The following is a 21,444-nucleotide window of genomic DNA, read 5'->3' on the forward strand; positions in this document are numbered from 1 at the left end:
GTGTTTAAAAATACATTGGCTTCTATTTAGAAAAGCAATGTTAATTGAGAAAAATTTAAAATTTTTTTTTCATGAATTAGCTAAATATTCCCACAGAAATACTTAGTTTGATAAATATGAATAAAATGATTTTGAAGATAAAAACATATGTTTGATGGAAATTTGGTAATTGAAGTAGTAGTAGTAGAATATTATCCAGAAGATGATGATTGGTACAAGGTAACGCATCAAATTTTGATAAATTATATAATAATAAAAAAATGCTTTATATTTGAAAATATGTGGAGCTCCGAAGTAGAGTGGAATCTTCCTTTTTTAAGTACATATGAATTATTAAAGATAAAAATTTTCAAAATGACCCAATGGTGAGTTTGCACTGCTATGACCCACAAGACACCTACGGCTATCAAGAAATCAAAAGTGCGAGTGTCATGTTTACTATTATTTATTTTATTTTATAACCGCCATTGTGCAATGACCCAATTTTTTAGAGTTTACGACTACCAATGCTCAAATCTGTTACCTTTAAATTTTGAACCCACTCCAAAAGACAAGGAATTTCCTGGATCAAGTATAGGAGAAAAATTGCTTTCGTTAAGGACTTTTTGAGAGAACTAACCCGCATTTGCGTTACATGTAGAAGAGAACCACGAAAATCTCCCATGGTTAGCCTGAACGCTAGGGGACTCTAACTCGTTATTCGTCGGATGTGGACTCCGTATCGACCAGCCATTGCAGGGATTCGAACCCGCTTCACCTCATTGGAAAGCGAACGCTCTATCTCCTGATCTATCACGGCTCCAAATATACGTTAGAATAGTTTTCGCCAAGGAAAGTGAAGTAATCCATATTTGGATAACTAATCGGTTCAATTTATTGCCGTGGCTTTTTTTTCTCTCAGCCTAACACATTTAAATGTGTTTGGGGGAAAGAAAGTGTCAGAAACAACAACGAAATGAAATCAAAATTATATCAAAATAATGAAATAATTAAATGAAATAAATAATGAAATCAAAACAATAAGCAACCTTGGTTTTTGAATTCTATGCAAATGTGTTAGGCAGATATCTATGAAATCTCTATAAATAGATTTTATTATGACTTATTTCAATGCTGTAGTATATAAAGATTACACAATATACTCTTGATATCTCGAACTTCGATATCTTCGAAGACCATTTTATGTCAAAAAATATTTTCCCTTGGCAATAAATATCCACCTAATGCTAATTTGAATTTCTATATCGAATGGTTTCTTCTCAAAACCTTGTTACGTTGATTTTTTTTGTGTAAAAATCACAATGTAAGTTTATTGTAAATCAATCATTTGCTATTTAGGGCAAAATTATTTTTTCCCTACTTTTAAAAGTAAAGTTATAGTTGTTGTGTGTAGACTTATAGTCAACTGTCATTATAAACATATTTATAAGTAGTTATTCTTATGTTTCATGGCTCTAACTTTTTAGAGTAATATTTTCGAATGTATTTTCTTCTTTATGGAACTTTTTGTTCTGAGCTTGCTAATTTGAAATTTCTTTAGCGTCCCTTCAATTTTGTCATATCGAGAGTATACTGCATTAAAGATTTTTGTTTACTGAGAAAAGAATTAAGTAAGATAATAATTATGGTTTTTAAATGTTAAGAAATTTGCTGTACAGATTTCACCATGACACTGAAAAATTTATTTCAGGCTCTTTTTATATCATGACAAATTCCTTATTATTTTAAAAAATTCGTAAAAACCTACCAGGGAAACTACATTTATTTTGATTAAATGATGAGTCATGATAATACAGTGGTTCGGACACTGAGATGTCATTTTGTAGAACCTGGGTTCAAAACCTGATGTCGGTTCAAGGAACCCATGTATTGATTTGAGATCTATGATCTATGGGTCCCAGTTACTCTGGAAAATAAGGGCGAAGGATGGACAATGCTAAATGATTAGCACACTGCACATTTTTTATTATTTTTAACATCATGCCAATGGTCTTGAAACTCTTATGTTTTGAACTTCATAAATCCCTGAAAAACAAGTTGACTGTAGTCAACCTCAATGATAGCTGTTAATGTTCTTTTAAATAATTGTCTACACTAGTTATTGCTTGAATTACTCATTTTACTGATTTATACTCATTTTAAACTATAATTAAGGTTATACATTATTATTAATTTGTTTGAACATTAAATATTCAATGTGTGATTGGTTTCCCTACAAAAACATTCACAAAGAAAATTTAAAATAGATTTTCTGTTTGATGGTCGTTCTAGAAGGAATATTATTGTTTTAAGCTAATGACGCGACTTAAATGTCTTGTCTGTATAAAATTATGTAAAATAGCTTGATAAAATTCGTAACTGATCAATGTAAGTTAATCTTTCATGGAGAAGAAATAGAAAATGACAGTGGTAAACATCTTGAAGTATAAGTTCAGGTTTTTCGATGCATTTAAATAATGAGATAACATATTTTCTGCTTTTTGTTGTCGGAGTGGTCGATTTAATGCGGATCATATTATGACCTTTCAAGACTAAAAATAAAATTCAAGCATATTGCAAGTAAAAGATCGCAAAAAATACTAAAAAAATAAAAATTGCTAGAATTATTAATCGGTTAATTCAGTTGAAATGATAACCAGTAGTTCCGAATAAGTAAAAAAACATTTTGTTTTGCTTATTATATTTTATTCAATCTGGTTGAAGTATATTCTATCTGATATTTTAAAGCAGATAAACTTAAGTTGAAAGTACAATTAAGTTACTTATAAACTATTCTTTTCATATGTATGCAAATTAAAAGCTAAAGTCAAAGTTTATATTTTTCATAATCTGATAACCTTTCTAAAATCTCATTAGATTTCTGATCTGTCTTGTTATAAAATTATAGATTGTTCGAGATTTCTTTGATCAATAGTTTCTATTATTTGCAATCTGTTATAATTGAAATCTTGTGATTGCCATGGAATTAAATGATTAGCATTGATGAATAATGTATGAAATATGTAATTGAATTATGCAATCTGTGGAAAGATTTTATTAAGTTAATCAGATTTATTATACATTTCAATCCATCTTTAATTTAATGGAATTGTTTCTGTCATTTTACTCTAATAATTAAAATTAATCTAAATATTTTGAGTTAGATTTATGAGTGTGATGACAGTATCCTGCTTTAAAATTAATTTCAACGCATTTAGAACTGAACATTAAAGAATCAAGACATGTAACAGAATTGGATGAAGAATTTAAATGCACACACTACGTATGAACATTACTTACCTTTTATAAGCTTAAGTGGATAAAATGATATTGTAAGCTAAACTAAAGTTTAAACGTACAAATCAGCTGTACGACTTAAATGCAAATTGCATCACTCACTATAGATAAATAAATATAAGTAGATTAAATGGTTTTGTAAACAAATTAAGAGACTTCTGACGTAGAAAATGAAATAGAAAATGGAAATATTCCTAGTGTATTGAAATATCATAGATATTTTAAGGTTGATTCATTAATTAACACATTTTCATTATATTTTTATATAGTCATATATATATATTTTTTAAAAATGTTTCTTAAAAATATTTGTTAAGTGAAACTAAACTATGTTTATAATTTACGAATGTAGTATTTCATTCAATTAACGTCAATGAAATTAAAAGTATTTTATTATTCTCAAAAGTTGGAATATTTTAAAATGGGATATGTAACCTCAATCTTTTAATAGTAGGAAAATAATAATATAATAATATCTTTTATTTAGCTCAAAATATTTATGATGCCTATCAAAATGTATTATTTGTAAAGTTTTATATTCGTCGAACGAGTATGTAGTAATCACTGCAATACTCGAATTCAAGTTACAATTTTTAATCCAACATTTCAGCTTCTTTTCAAAAGAAGCTGAAATATTGGATTGAAAATTGTAACTTGAATTCGAGTATTGCAGTGATAGTCTTATTAAATGATAATGCAAAATTGTAAAATGAATCAGTAAGTATAACAATCAGACTATTTAAAACGTATATAAATTCTTAAAATTTATTAAAATGTTGTAATTCTTACAAATTAGCCGCCAAAACATAACAGAAAAATTGTTAAATAACACTTTATTTAGTTACTATTTTATCATATTCAAGCAAAATAGCCAAATAACCATAAATAAGATGGTATTCAAACTGTTAACTGCGAGAAAAACCGTTTATAAACGGCTTTCACCAAATACGGTTAAACAACCAGAATTTTATCGCACCAACTAGGTTAACCGAATAAAATCACTTCCCGGCAGTTGCATACATGTTATAGCTGAGAGGACTAATCTGTCAATCTCGTGACCGACGGAGTGGGAATTCGAGTCCCACTGTTGAAACCGCAATATTCCCTACATTCCCTTCAATGCATGAATAGTTTACAGTATCCTATACTAACCTATGCTCATTACTTAACGAAAAGCTTAGCTTCACGATCAAGTTAAATTTATTTTTTCCCGTTTTGAAACCATAGTAGTGGTAAATGGTTAAAAAATAATCATGCAAGTTGTAAACGGTTTCAAAATAATAGAGTTAAAAAATGTTCTTTACCGTAAACTTTACGGTTAAATAGAGGGACAGACTGTTGCCGGTTATTTTACGTTAATTTTAGAATGAAGATTTCGTATTTAAGCCGATATTAAAAAAAAATAATATCTGATATTTTTTTATAAAAAAATAATATTGCATTCAAAGTAATGAAGAAAAAACTACATAAAGAGGGACTAAAATCAAAAACTTCGATCAAATTCTTTTCCGTAATTTCGATCTAGAGTAAAAAAAAACACATTTTTGTTACACAGAGAACTTCAGTTACTTCAGAGAGAAGTTATAAAGCATTAACATTAACAATCAGCTAAACTGTAACAGCAAGAAATATATTTAACTAATACAATAAAAATTTATTTATTTCGTTTCACCTCAAAAAAGGCATTGATATATGTATGTCTTAATTTTTTTTCAATATAGAAGCACTAAAATAAAATAATGAAAATGTTTATTAGTATCTTACAAGAAATATTTTTATTTTTTATTTTATAACCGTAGTTGAACAACCGATCCAATTTTGAGTTTCCGACTACCAAAGTTCAACTCCATAGCATTGTCATTTAGAACCCAAAGCAATTCAGAAGACAAGGAAATTCCTAGATCAAATACCATTATCTTCTGAACGAAGACTTTGTCTTGAGCAGAAGAAATGAGCCTGAGTTGATGATTTTTTTTATGGGAATAGCCTGCATTTACGTTACTTGGAGAGGAAAACCACGAAAATCTCTCTCAAATAACCTCACGGCAAACGGACTCTAACTCATGGTCCGTTTATCACTGAGTATATTTTACGTCAGCATTGTGGTCAGTGTGAACCGGGTGCGGAATAACGTATCAACCAATCATCGCTGGGATTCGAGCCCTGGCAAACTCACTGGGAGGCGAGCATTTTTTCCCCAAAGCCACTACAACTCTTCATGAAACTTTCATGTTATTGAATTCATTTTTCTAACATATTTAAATACAAACATATTTATGTTTTGAAAGATTGTGAACTGTTTGAAAGATTTTTCTATCACCAACAACAAAAACATGTTATTATAGGGAATTAGTTGTCAGAATTAGTAAAAGAAATTTGTGTTTCATTAACCAGAGAGCCTCATCAATATCAACTCTTTTTGCTACTGTATCTTGCTTCTTTGTCTTTGACAGAGTTCGTCGCAATCTGTCAAATCTGTCATATTGAAACTCCGTAAACTTGCAGTTCATTATTATATGTATATGTATGCAGTATTCGATATTTGCGCCGCAGAGCAATATTAATCGAAGATTTTTGTAGTTTTTGTTTGTTGTTCACTGTTAGAAATTTCTTTTACAAAATAGTTATGTAATAATTTATTTAATTGCTATTTTACGATATTCAAACATAACAGTCAAATAACCATATACGAATGGTCTTTTAACTGTTAACCGTAAAGTAAATTCCCGCTCTTTAACTGCTTTCTCCTAATATGGTTAAGTAACTATAATTTTATCCCACCATAGATATTATAGTCCAAGCGGGCTAATCTGTTAATCTTGTGACTGAGAGAACACGGGGAATCTATTCCCAGAGGTGACACAACAGTTTTTCCTCCATTCCCTTCAACGTGTGAAGAGTTTCCAGTGTCCTGCACTTCCAACCTTTTGACCCTGGGCTATTCGAATACGATACCTTATTTACACATAGATGGCAGCACCATAAAGTTGCTAAATTATCTGCAATATCAAGTTAAATTTCTTTTTTGCGTTTTTGAAACCATGCTATCTGTAATTGGAAAAAAATGCATCGTTTTGTATTCATGGTTTCTTAACCATACTAATTGCAAACAGTTTCAAAGCGTTCTTTTGCGCAGATTGCTGTTGGTTATTCTACATAATTTTAAAATGAAAATTCTAACAGTTTATGATTAATAATCACGTTTTATAACTTATATCACGTGTTTGGCAAGGATACATGAGAAACTAATTTTGCTTCTTTTCATTTTAAGCAACTAAAGCTCTTTGTATCAAAGAAATCAAGATCACAACTACATCGCGAATAAATAAATGGCTCGTAATTATTGGGTTATCAGAAGGAATCTTTGGTACAAGATAGTCTCATTTATATCGACAACTTTCGTGTCTGGCTTTCATTTCTATCATATAATTCATCGCATTCTGACAGTCAGAGATTATTTATATCATTCTAAATTGACAGGTGTTGAATACATATTGAATCTTTATCATTGACAGAGAGGGAGTTTATCTGATGAATGCATGATGATATTTGATGATTCTTTTTTAATTTTGGAATGTTTAATTAAAAAAATTTAATTTGTCAAATTAATTATTTTTAAAAGATTTTGTAAAATGTTTTGATTTTTTCTATTGTTATCAATCGCTTAGATTGAACTTTTATTTATTTTCATAAGGATATAATGTAATTTCAATATTCTTTTTCCTTAAAATAAGTTAGACAGGTAACAGTATAAATTACACTATAGTTACCATGATAAAATGCATTAAAATCTTTGTTTTTAACATCAATTAATTTATGAATTAACAATTAATTTAATTTGCAAGCTGGTTGTTTTTAAATTTTTTTTAATAGGATTGTTAATAGGACAGACCAGACAGAGCTGCTGGTTATTTCACGATAATTATATATTGAAAATTCTAACGCTGTTTAGCTGTTATATATATATATATATATATATATATATATATATATATATATATATATATATATATATATATATATATATATATATATATATATATATATATATATATATATATATATATATAATATGTAAATATATACTGAAGCACGTTGATTGATATCTAATATTGCATAATGATATATATCTTGAACAAGCTTTTTGTTCATTATTTCTTTTATTTTAAAACAAATGCTTTTTAGACATGTTAATATGCTTATATTGAAGAAATATATCTCATAAAATAGAATATTTTCTTCCCCTTTTTTATGGAAATGCTTATGAAATATACTCTACGTTATTGTTTTTAAATATAATAAATTTATGATATTGAACTATATCTTTTTATTAAAAATTATTTATTGGTATCACAATTTCTCGTTTTAATGTAACACATTAGTGTTGCTCGTGGTAAATAATATAATAAAAAAGTAAAGTTAAATTGAAAACCGGTTAGAGCTTAGGAAAAAAAATACGTTCCTCACGAAAATTTCTAATTAGTGTAGGCTAAGATTTAAAAAACCATAATTGTTACTTTTCTTTAGTAAATAAAAGTTTTAAATCCGAATTTTATTTCATTGAAAAAAAAAAGACTTTTTGGACACATTAATGCGATTTTATTGTAAAAAAAATTTTCTAAAATAGTGTAATTTAAATATTTTTAATTAAAATGCCTAACAAATATTCTGAGTTTTATTTTATTTTAAAATATAAGTCTCTAACATTGAACTGTATCTTTTTATTTTGATTTATTATTGGAATAGAAATTTATCTTTTTTAAGTACAGTATGGTTCCCCGTAGTTCCTGAAATAGTTAGATGGCAAAATTAAATTAAGAACAAAATTAGCAAACAGATGAGAGTATAGAAAAATACCTGCTTCGCATAAATATGTCTAATTAATATAAGCTAAACTTTCGGAAACCAAATTTTTTACTTTCCTTAATAAATAAATACTATAAAACTTAATTTCATTTATGATTTATAGATTTATTATGCCTCTTTTTGTCAACAACTTTTATTTAGCACACAACCAATTATCACATCCTACTTAGAAAGTCTCTTAAAAGGAAGCGATAAAGAATATCATAGCAAATAAATAAGACACACAACTAAGTGTTTCTATAAAATAGATCTTTTTATTTAAGTGGCCTAATAACTCCACTTTATTGCAGATTTTATCCAATTTCTCCTTGAATTTAACAACCTGTTCATTTTTTTTCCTCTTATCTTGAACGATGGAAGGAGCTAAGGTGTAGTAATACAGAGATAACTGCTTGATAACTATGTTTCCTTGAGTCGAAAGCAATTACTCCAGCCGTCAATGAAGAGGTTAAGAGCTAACTCGATTACTGAAAACCTATGCAGGTGCCAAGATTAGGACTTTATGGAGTGGAAACTAAATTAAGCATAATTTATCAAATGAAAGTTTCTCCTTCGGTGAATTTCTAGAAGGAAGTAGGATTTTAAAAGGTTAGCTGTCAAATGACGAAAAGCTTAGTATGCCTGGAATTTAATTTCCGAACCAGAATTCACTGAAGCTGCACTTCATCTAAGCTTGGGACTTTACTTGAACTTGAATTTAAGAATAAGAGAAAATTAAAATTTCTTATTGGGAAATTGAAACTCAAGATTTCTTTTAAAAACGTAAATAAAAAGTAAAAACTTAATGTGTATAGATATTAAAGTCTTAGTATTTGTATAGATGTTAAAATTTTAATTCGTGCGTAGATGTTAAGCTTTTCTTGAAGTAGGATTTTAAAAAGTTAGTTGCCAAATGACGAAAAGCTTAGTATGCCTGGAATTTAATTTCCGAACCAGAATTCACTGAAGCTGCACTTCATCTAAGCTTGGGACTTGTTCGAACGTAAATTTAAGAATCAGAGAAAATTAAAATGTCTTGTTGGAAAATTGAAACTTAAGATTTCTTTCAAATATGTAAATAAAAAGAAAAAACTGAATGTGTATAGATATTAAAGTCGTAGTATATGCACAGAAATAAAATTTTTAGTACATGTATAGATGTTAAGCTTTTTTTTTAAAAAAAAAATAGGATTTTAAGAAGTTAGCTGTCAAATGACGAAAAGCTTAGTATACCTGGAATTTAATTTCCGAACCAAAATTCACTGAAGCTGCACTTCATCTAAGCTTGGGACTTATTTGAACTTGAATTTAAGAATCAGAGAAAATTAAAATGTCTTGTTGGAAAATTGAAACTTAAGATTTCCTTCAAATATGTAAATAAAAAGAAAAAACTGAATGTGTATAGATATTAAAGTCGTAGTATATGCATAGATATAAAATTTTTAGTACATGTATAGATGTTAAGCTTTTTTTTTAAAAAAAAAATAGGATTTTAAGAAGTTAGCTGTCAAATGACGAAAAGCTTAGTATACCTGGAATTTAATTTCCGAACCAAAATTCACTGAAGCTGCACTTCATCTAAGCTTGGGACTTATTTGAACTTGAATTTAAGAATCAGAGAAAATTAAAATGTCTTGTTGGAAAATTGAAACTTAAGATTTCCTTCAAATATGTAAATAAAAAGAAAAAACTGAATGTGTATAGATATTAAAGTCGTAGTATATGCATAGATATAAAATTTTTAGTACATGTATAGATGTTAAGCTTTTTTTTTTAAAAAAAAATAGGATTTTAAGAAGTTAGCTGTCAAATGACGAAAAGCTTAGTATACCTGGAATTTAATTTCCGAACCAAAATTCACTGAAGCTGCACTTCATCTAAGCTTGGGACTTATTTGAACTTGAATTTAAGAATAAGAGAAAATTAAAATTTCTTGTTTGGAAATTGAATTTAAATAAAAATTATAAATGCAAATTATAAACTAAACATATCCTGATATTAAACTTTGAGTTCAAATATAATCCATAACAAGAGAAACAGATACAAATCGAATATATTTTTTTAAAATTGATACTGTAAATTAATAAAAAACCGAACCGAAATTTACTGAAGCTGCATTTTATCTAAGCTTGTAACACATTCGAACTTGAATTCAAGAATGGCTGAAACTTAAAATTTCTTGTTGCGAAATGATCTAATTTTAAGTTGATGCTTATTCAAGTAACTAAAATGACAAAAGTAAAAAATTAGCCTAAACTTGCCCGCTTCAACCCTATTTTCTTCCTAGCATCGTTACAACGGCTTATTTCAAAATGAACTTATAAAATATGAACTTATAAAATATGAACTATAACAAGAAAATCAAAACAGAAACAACAGATAAATAATTAAATCAGTAACAAATAGTTGCCAATTGATTCAGAAATCCTAAAAAGAAAAGATGCATAAAATCTGACCATTTTAACGCACTTTAACGCAATAAAACTCTCACTTTAAATTCAGAAATCCTTGAGTTATATTTCGTTAATTTTGAGAATAATTTCGTTGCGAAATCACTTGGTTTATGACAAAACGTGATCTCTCGAATATATAGCGAAAATGTTTCCTCCACTTGAAACCTCGTTGTAATGCATTGAGTTAGATTGCTAACTAGAATGACGAAACTGGAGTGAAGACTAGATGATGTAAAATAAAATGACGAAGTAATCAGACCGATTGTATGGTGTTCAAAAAGTTGACTTCTTTTCAGAATGATCGAATCCCAATGTGGTCTAGGAGTTGGCCTCATAAAAGAAAGATCCCATGATTGCTGCATGGATGCAATTTATCTCTCCGTTCCACCTGTCCTTCTAGCTGTCCTTCGTCATTGCTCCATATATATGGTGCAAATGATAAAATAATAATCAGAAAGTTGGATACTTAAAGCAGTACGAGTTTTATTTTCTGGTAAAAATAAAATGAAGAAATATTTCATTAATTTTGACAAATATCGCTTCGCTAAAGAAGAGACGATAGTTATTTTGTCACTATATAGGAATAATTTGATTTGTTGAAAGAGTTGATGTATTAACCATAAAAGAATAATCTAAAGAAGAGACGATAGTTATTTTGTCACTATATAGGAATAATTTGATTTGTTGAAAGAGTTGATGTATTAACCATAAGAGAATAATCTAAAGAAGAGACGATAGTTATTTTGCCACTATATAGGAATAATTTGATTTGTTGAAAGAGTTGATGTATTAACCATAAGGGAATAATCTAACGAAGAGACGATAGTTATTTTGTCACTATATAGGAATAATTTGATTTGTTGAAAGAGTTGATGTATTAACCATAAGAGAATAATCTAAAGAAGAGACGATAGTTATTTTGTCACTATATAGGAATAATTTGATTTGTTGAAAGAGTCGATGTATTAACCATAAGAGAATAATCTAAAGAAGAGACGATAGTTATTTTGCCACTATATAGGAATAATTTGATTTGTTGAAAGAGTTGATGTATTAACCATAAGAGAATAATCTAACGAAGAGACGATAGTTATTTTGTCACTATATAGTAATAATTTGATTTGTTGAAAGATTTGATGTATTGACATAAGTTGAGGAGGTTGTTTATTGATGTAATTCCATTTGTCCATACATTATTCCAGAGTGATGTAGATATTGAAGAATAGAAATCGCTCTAATGAAGAATTAAATTCGATAAGTAATAAAAATATTTTATTTAAAAAATATGGAAATGATTCATTTTAAGGTCATTTCAGTATTTAATTTAATTCAATTGTGATTCCTTTTAATTTATTTCATTTTAAAAAATGATTCATTTTTGTGTGTATATAAATTAACAAATCTAGAAAATAGCGTGACTACAAGACTAAGCCCCACAGGAGTCCACCAAAAAATCTAATTTGTTAGTGTTATGAGTACGTTAGCATAGTTTTCGCCAAAGAAAGTTAAGGAATCCGTGTATTGGTAATTAATTGATTTAATCTATAGCCATGGTTCTTTTTCTTCTCAAATGTATTGGCATGTATTGGCAATGTATATGCATTCAAATGTATTGGCGGAAAAGAAAGCGTGATAAATAAAAACGTTTTTTAATTGTTTTGCGATTTGATAATTATTTTGTTTTTAAATGTTAGGAAATATGTTATGCATATTTCAGCATGGCAGTCACTTTGACGAAAAATTCGTTTAAAGCATATACCAGAAAATGGTTTTGTCAAAAACGAAGAAATTTTTGTGATATTTGAGTATCTATTTTTTACAGTGCTGGAGCTAGGATTAAGCAATAAAAGGCTATACCATGTCAATAAAATTATTTTGCTTCATCAGATACTTTTTTTCAACCGTAATAAGAATTAGAGCGTTAATTTCGTATTTCAAATAAAATATCCTTTCAAAAGATCAAAACTGTTCGTCCATGCAAAGGGAACTTCAAAAGAGATTATTTACTTACTTTTGGGTTAGGATATCACAAAAGAAAAACTGCCCTCATGATCTCGACTCTCTTTTTCAACAGATGCGGGCTGTTTCTTTTTATTTTCTTTGTCATCTTGAAGCTTATTCAAACTGAAATGAACACGAACGCTCTTAATTAGAAATGTAGTTGAGCACTAAGAATTGGAAATTTAATTTGCATACTTACTGGTTTAGAAAAGGGTAATAATACATCCTGGAGTTTTAATTCTGGTACCTTTTACTCCTGATTTCTTACTTTTGTTGATTCCATTATGTTTGAGCAAATAATTTGATAGATTCTTGATGGTATTAAACTCGTTAGCATATTTAAGGAATTGTTTAGATAAACTAAATTATAGCAGATAATTGATAAAAGCATGTACCTGGAATACTAATGGTCCTTTTAAATTTCCTTATTAAATGTGTTCCTATATATGTTACTTGTACATGCTCACTGAATTATAATAAACAAGGTGACCCCAGCAAACAGCTGGTCCACCAGTCGTAGAATTTCAAGTAATTCTGGATTTAAAATCGCTAAGTCAAAAATCAACACTATGTAAACATAAACTTGCATTATGAGAGTGAATTTAATTCTTGCATCTTGCAAATTTGCTCTTATGGACATTTTTCAGATTCGACAAGACGAATTATCACTTTAAATCTTTTTTTTAAAATGCTCCATACAGCAAATGTTGATATTGAAAAATAACTGACTTATGGTGTTTTACGGATATTAAAAATTTGAAAATTTGATGAAATTTAACTGTGCACTTATTCACTGTAATTGATGGGCTAGAGAATTTAAACGTTCTATTACGACCCAGTGAATTTTGTTTGCAAGTCCCTTTTTTCTTCCATTTTTTATTGCTAAACAGAAACGAACTTTTACTGTTACGTTAAAAGAATAGATTGATCTATAACAGTAAATACTATGTCTGAAAGCATATTTTAAATTTTAAAAAAAAAATATATTAATTGCGTTTTAGAGGAACTAAACAGCAGATTAACCAAGTAAATTATTTTTTACGTAAAATAGTTAAAATCAGTCTTTACATTCATAGAACACGCTAGATTGGTAATTAAAATAGACTTATTTCTTTTTTTTTAATTTTTAAGCCTAGATAAAAGATTTTTTGCTGTTAATTTTTTTCTTTATATTTTGACCCAGTATGTGAGAGTTAACTAATTTGAGTTTAAAATATTAACACTCAAAAATTTGCTTATTTATATAGTTAGTGCATCTTGCAGCTGTTGGCACTCAGCCTCTCGTCTGTATAATTCTGATTTTCTTTTTTAGAAACTATGAAATGTTTACTTAAAAGATAACAATATAGACTTTATTAATTAAAAATTTGTATCGTAAAAAGATGTTTTAAAATGCTAATTATTATTTATGTTTTGCAGCAAAAGTTTTACAGTTTGATAAAATTAAAAGTCTTGAAGTTGAAATACGGTTTGTATGTATAATAATAGGCATATTTCGTATTTAAAATTACCTGTGACGGTTTAATATTCACCATCTATAATAAAAAAAATTTAAAAAAACCTACTTGAAGTTTTGAGCTCCTCTTTTGATGTCATAGTATTATTTTTTTGACGTCCCTGGTTTTATTGTACATACTCGGAATACTTAGTTATTCTAAATTTAAATTTTGTGCTGTATTTTTGCGAAAAATTGTGTTCTTCATAATTTAAAATATGAGATGAAAAAAAAAAGTACTTTGCGAAATTATCCTACATTGATGTGAAATTGCCTGATCGTTGAGATGTGGATTTACGCAATTTAGTTTACACTAGCAGAAATTCTTCTACCTGAATTTTCTACCGGAAGTTGAAACAGTCTCTACAAATTCTATCCTTTACCGTAGAGAGCATGAAACTCGGTTTGAAATAAGATGAACAGTATTTCGTAAATTTTTTATTACTTTTCCAGCCCGTATTTTTACTTCAGCATTTAAACTATGAGTTTAGCGAGCTTCAATGAGGTATTTAATTTTTCACGAGATCTCGTCTGCTTTTGTATTTTCAAGATTTTATAACGATGCTGTTTCCACGGCAGCGCACTTTGAAACAATGAAAAAACGCGTTTTTACGATATTGCATGAGAACAACTCAACGAAGAGGAAAATATTGCAACGTGATCCAGTATGTCGTGCCTACCTTTGAAGTCTTTATTATTTATTACTATATTGAAGAAAGTTTCATGTGTTACAATGGGTTTCAACATTGAAATTTCACTTTTTCAACCTTACGCCCTAACTACATAGCGTCGGGAAGTCGTGGCTGGTTTCAAATTACACAATGAAATTTGTAAATTGTTGGAAAAAATCGATCCAAATGAGTAGGTTTAAATCAGATCCAAATCAGCTTAGGCTCACATAATTGTTTGATGTACATATTTCAACAGTTCAATTTCAGGAACAATTATTTTACTAGTTCCAATCTATATTCCAATGTTTTCGAATCTAAATAACTATCTCATACATTTGTCTTATTTGAAATAGGTTTTTCTTAATTGTCTATACTTAAATCCATAACATCCCGCTCATATCATTTTTGAGGACGCTTTTATACACATCTTTTTTCTTCTTTAAAAAACAAAATAAAAACTTTCTTTATCATTTTCACAAATACTGTGGGATATTGTTTAACACATCCATGGATATATCTTATCCAGAATCCAGATTAAAAGCATAATTTTTCGTAATTCCTCACGCACATAACTTTACTATTTTTTTCTCATGTAATGTTTCAAATTAAATTTTCTATTGAGCAATCTGGATATCATCGACGAGAAAATAAGCAATTGAAACTGATATGTATTCAGTCGTGTCTAAATAGTTTTTAAAATCTAATTAAATGTAGAACATCACTACTGCTTTAAGATGATAAAATTTATATGAAATTCAAGAGTTTGAAAGATTAATTTATTTTTGCATTGAATGTTTAAACTGGAAATCAATACACTCTTAACTTAATAGATTTTTTCTATGATGTATAAATTCTAAGACAAAACAATAAAAAATGTTTCTTTTTCTTTAAAGAGTATTTTTCAGACACAGAAGACTGATTAACAAAAGCTGATGCAGGTCATATAATTTAGGCTTGATTATACCTCTTTTTTGAAAGAATGTTTTTAATCATTTATGTTTGGCAGCTTCTTAAAAAGATCTTTAGTAAAAGTTTCAGTTTTTTTAAAAAACTTGTTTAGAAAAGAATCAATAGAAAATTTAATGAACTAATGTAATCAATTAGCGCTAGTTTTTTCATAAAAACCAGAGAAAAAAGAAAAACAATTTCTAAACCCTGTTTGACTATTTTTTTTAAAACTTTCTCTAGTACCTGTATTTTGTTATTCACTTCCAATAAGAGTTTATTAGGAACAGGTATCTTAGAAAATAGTGTTTAAACAAAGGAAAAGTAATTTTTTTATCAGTTATAGCATAAAAAAGTAATTTAAATTTTGTCTATCGTAAGAACTGAAGAAGAAAGGGACACCATAATAAATTCGTCATTTTATAATCAGATTTTCTCTTTCTAAATTTCAATTATAAATTGACTTTAACTATTCTAATCAATTTCGCAGACGATATTTCTATACTAAATCAAATATAAGAAGTAGACTTTCTCTGAATAAAAAGTATTTTTCAACAAATTGAAATTCGTGACCCACAAAATAAGGAGTTTGTCGCCCCAATCAGGAATATTATGGTCTTAATAGTTTATTCGATAGAGGTTTTTAAAAGTACGTTCGTTTAATGTTAAATTTAATTTTTTATTTACTTATTTATTTTTTGATTTGTTTGTTTTTTGCAAAATAAATCTGTAATTTTTTTAAGAAAATTAACAAAAAATACTTTGCATACAATTCTATTAATTGTTTATAAAGATATAATACCAAGATTAAGCATCATTCCATAATTAGTTATCATTTCTTGTTATTCAATTTATAAACTTTTGAACTGTAATGTACTAATTTTAAACCATTTTAAACTAGGTGTTTTAAAAAGACAAAATACAGTTTTTGAACAAAAGCAGACAGATAAATTTACTAAATCAAAAATTTAAAAATTTCAATTTTAATTATTTAATTACGTTGAAAGCCTTCGACTAATTTTTTTCAAATTTTATATTTTGTCATTATATATTTATATATATATATATATATATATATATATATATATATATATATATATATATATATATATATATATATATATATATATATATATATATATATATATTTGTACTGTAATGGGACAAAATAAATGGTAATAAGAAGTGTTATCATGGTTATCATGTTTCTTTCTTCCTTCAATATAAAGTCTAATTTGCTTTGATTGAGACAGTCTCAGCTGTAATAGTAAATTACAGTTACGACTGAAACATGAGGACATTCAGAAGACAACTCTTGTTAGCATCATAGTTGGTAATTGGTTGGCAAAAAGAATCATGGATACAAGAAACATTGATAGAAATAGCAAAAAAAGCTCATTTTTAGGAAAACGATTTTAAAGAATTAAAAAAGAATTCAGTTTTATTTTTATTGTAAATTATATGATTTACTAACCTTTCTTTTCAACATTGGCATTGATTTTTCTTAACTTAGCTTCGTATAAGGACGTATAGTTTCTTACAGGACACATAGCAACATTTTAAAACAATGAAAAAAAACTCTAATTATTTCAAAAGCAATTAAAAAATATGTATATAAATATTAAAGAGATAATTACTAAACTTAAAATTCAAATTTTAAATATTGAACCACATGTTAAAAATCTTAAGAATTAATAAAACATGAAATTGAAGTATCTTAATGGTGCAAACTGTTCACAAAATATTTGGCATTAAACTTCTAACATTAAAAATAAAATTTGAAAAATAAAACTAAAAAAATAAATAATAAATTGCTTCTCATTTCCTTTCAGTATGAATATTTGAAGAAAAGGAAAAGAGAGAAAAAATATATTAGTCAACTAAATATTTTCAAATAATTTTATTTAAGCATCTATTTTTTTCAAATGACATGAAATAATACAGTTGCGAAAAAAATAAAATAAACATTTTAAATTAATATGGTTTAGACTGCATTGAAATAGAAGATATTTTTAAGGTTGATTAGATAATGAAATAATAGTCAAATTACGACTTTCGACTTTCTTCTTATATAAAGGATTTACAATATGGTTTTTCTTATGTGAAAACATTAATGAAAGAAAAAATGATTTAGTTTACTTATTTCAGTTATTTTATATTACTTATTTTAATTATTTTAGTTATTCTTATTGCTTATTTTACTTTTATTACTTTTTTTACTTTTATTAATTACTTTACTTATTCTTATTTCTTATTTTACTTCTATGACTAAACTAATTATTTCTTCTTTACTTTTATTAATTATTTTACTTTATTACTTTCATTTTAATTATTTATTGAATTACTTTAAATTCTTCTGTCAATAAATCAAATTAACAATTTCTTTTGTCAGTAAATCAAATTAACAATTTCTTTTGTCAATAAATCCAGCCATTGTTTTTTTCGTTATTATAACTTTCTAAGAGTGCGTCATATTTTCCTTCTTTAATGCATTCATTATCTAGCCAACATGGTGATTTAAAATGATGAGAAGAGGCTCAAAACAAGTACAGACATTAAATAAATTTATGAACTTACCAAATGCTTGTTTTACGTACTTAGTTACACCAGCTGCATCATTTAGTATCACCACTTTAAAAGCACCCTGCAAGTTTCGCACCGTTAATGTTAATTCTTTTAGTCATAAATTTATGGTCTTCAGATGTTCTAAAACTTTCTCCTCTAATTTGATACACGTTTTCTGTACCATAAGATCTTATTCCATTTCCGCAATTTTCTTTCAGGAATAAATATCTTCTTATTGTATGTTTTACATATTTTCATTTGTGATCACTAGAACGTTCCTGTGAATCATAGCTTAGCTATTCTTTTAGCTATTCTTTTTAGCTATTCTTTTTAGCTATTCTTTTTCGATTCTTCAGCTTAGCTATTCTTTTTATAGTAAAATTTGTTCTTTGTGTTAACAGCAATAACGTCTTTAAATTTCGTTATAAAATATCGAGGTATTTGATTTCAAGTTTAGCTCATTACTTGTTAAAGTTTTCTTTTTTAACAAGTGCATGCTAGTTTTAAAATTGATTTATTTAAAAAATAACGCAGTCTATGCAAATTAAAACGGATTTCAAACATTAAATCTTAAATTTTAATTCATTGCATTTAATTAACAACACCTACCTTGAGCACCCCCCCATAGCACTTTCCTTGTTAATTGTTAATATGCACGAAAAAAAAACATGTTACAATTACAGTGCTCTGTGGTAATGACATTTCTTTTTAAAAGACACATAATTCTGATAAATGAAAACAAAAGACGCTGTATTTAAACCACTCATTTAGTAATTTTTCCGTTCATATTGAAGTGCTTTTGCAATTTCTGCAAAAATAGACATTTTTTGATAGAGTTAGATTTTTAGCATCTTGAGTATAGCATTCGCAAAATCCATGTTTACCGTAAAATGTTATACCGTAATGTTTACAGTAATATTTATTTATTTACAGTGATTTTACAGCAAATGTTACTGTAAAAAGCTCGATAAATCAGATTTTTGCACCGTAAAGTTTTACTGTTACACAGATTTTACTGTAGCTTTTACTTTTTACCGTAATTTTAAACGGAATTATTTACTGTTTAATAATTTAATCAAGTGAACCCCTTAATGTTAATTTTTTCCACAATTTCTCTAGAACTTGTTACACAAATCAAGTACATTTTTATTCAATCTGAAAATATTTAATTTTCTGTTAAATTATAAAATTAATAACTATTAAGTTATTTGTTGCAGGTAAGAAATACTTTTCTCATAAATATTAATTATTTTGTTATTTACCTATAACAAATTAATACTTGTATTGTATATGATACAATTGCTTGCCGTGATACAAACCATCTAATTATAAATTCTAAAATTTGAAATTTAATTTAAAGTAAAATATTTAAACTCTTTAATAAAATTTATAAAATTCTTTAAGAGTGCAAAACTTTGTCCTGAAGAGAACGAAAGTAAGAAAAGCTTAAAGTGATATAGATGGGTATTATTTATGTAAAATATCTATTCATAATTACATTACATTGTAAAATAGATCTAACGACATTTTTCTTTTCTTTTCAGATTTCAAAGGTTCATCGAATGATTCCTTTTCGCTGCAATTAACTCGGAGGAACGATTTTCATGCTGTTTTGCATTTCATCTTCAAGAACACTTCCTTCGATATTTGTCTGCAACAAAAAATGTAGCGCATTAACACAGACATCATCTGCCTCAGAATGAAAGAGTGATCCTCTATTTCAGGTAATATATAATTTAACATCATACCTTATAAAATGAAAGAAAAATAATTATTTTTTTCTAGGAATTCAGAAACATTAGAGTGACATTGTTGAAAGACTGAAACTTAGTATATACCTATATTGCCCAAAAGCAGTCAAAATAACTGCATTGTGAAAGAAAAACTAATGTGTAAAGAATTGTTTTAAATTAAATTTTAATATTTTTTATATTATTTACTGTTACATAGCAAATTATTAGTAAATATTAACAATAAAAAAATTACTTCACTTGGAAAAAAAAGTAATTTATGCTTCATTATTTGTACATTTTTTTCAAATGAAAATCAGTTGAAAAGCAATTAAAATGACTTCTTTGGGCAATCTAGAGTTAATATTTTATCACTTGCGGGCATTGACCGTGTTTAAGGTATGTAGGGTTGTCCCCATTTGTGTAAGCTCTAATTCCGAAATCTAAGAAAATGTCCGATCTAAAGCAAAAGTAATGGGACCCACTTACTAAATATTTTTGTAAAAAATAACTATTTTTATTTACAGTCACTCAGTCAGAGCACTAAGTTTTAGAATTTTAATTAATTTAACAAGAATAATACGGAGATCACGGAATTTGGGTTTCATCAATCTTTATAACAGTACTAAGGGGCTCAGCTTCATGTTCACTGCCGCTTATCATTCTCGATGATAACTTTGCAATATTTGTTGTTTTTTCACTGTAGGAAATTCCGGTAAGCATTATGGACACCTTGAATGCAGCATCCGTAAAATCCATTTTAGTGTAAAATTTATTTTAAACGTAACAATTTACAGCGAATTGTATGATAAAAATAAATTTTACATTAAAATAGTATACCGTAAAATAGATAATAGATAAAACCATAACATTTTACAGTAATGTTTATTTCATTATAGTAATTCCGTGATTTTACAGTAAATATTACTATGTATATACATAAAAATTACTCATTATCAGATTTTTGCTCCGTTAAATTTTATGGTAAAAGGTATCGGCACACAGTCAGTAATTTTTACCATATTTTTATTCAGAATTTCTTACAGTGCTAACCAGAAACAGTTTTTTCAACGAAAGTTTAAATTACTCACTAATATATGTACCAAAAATTGTGTTTGCTTACTCCTCTAACTTTAAAACATTTTCCTTTGGATTACATTAAAGTCTTACCCTTAGTCTATTAGTGAACATAAATAGTTTTGTTTAGCAATTATTTCTTAAAATAACACTTAAAACTAAAGGTTTATTTCAATAACAATTTTTTGTGATCAATCGTAAGTTAATACTTTTACTTACCGAAAAGGCTACTATATTACATACAATTCGTACATACGCCTCACTGTGCATGACACTGATCATTAAATTCTTAATTATATAAAATAAATCTATTTAACTGTAATTTATAATAGTATATTGTAGTAATTTGCATCGAAAAATAATAATTATTGTAAAATGGTTAATAA

General features: G+C 27.2%; 1 protein-coding gene across 2 annotated transcripts in view; it reads left to right on the forward strand.

Moving 5' to 3' along the window:
- Nucleotides 1–21,444, forward strand: part of LOC107450954 (prolactin-releasing peptide receptor-like) — a 101,890-nt gene that overhangs the window by 70,973 nt on the left and 9,473 nt on the right. For both annotated transcript variants that reach the window (XM_016066898.4, XM_071177565.2), the window contains exon 2: nt 19,796–19,975. The gene's annotated coding sequence lies outside the window, so the exon portion shown is untranslated. The remainder of the gene's footprint in view (nt 1–19,795; nt 19,976–21,444) is intronic.

Source organism: Parasteatoda tepidariorum, chromosome 2 (assembly GCF_982258835.1).
Source record: "Parasteatoda tepidariorum strain Cologne lab strain chromosome 2, Ptep-v5.0, whole genome shotgun sequence".
Classification (NCBI taxonomy): Eukaryota; Metazoa; Arthropoda; class Arachnida; order Araneae; family Theridiidae; genus Parasteatoda; species Parasteatoda tepidariorum.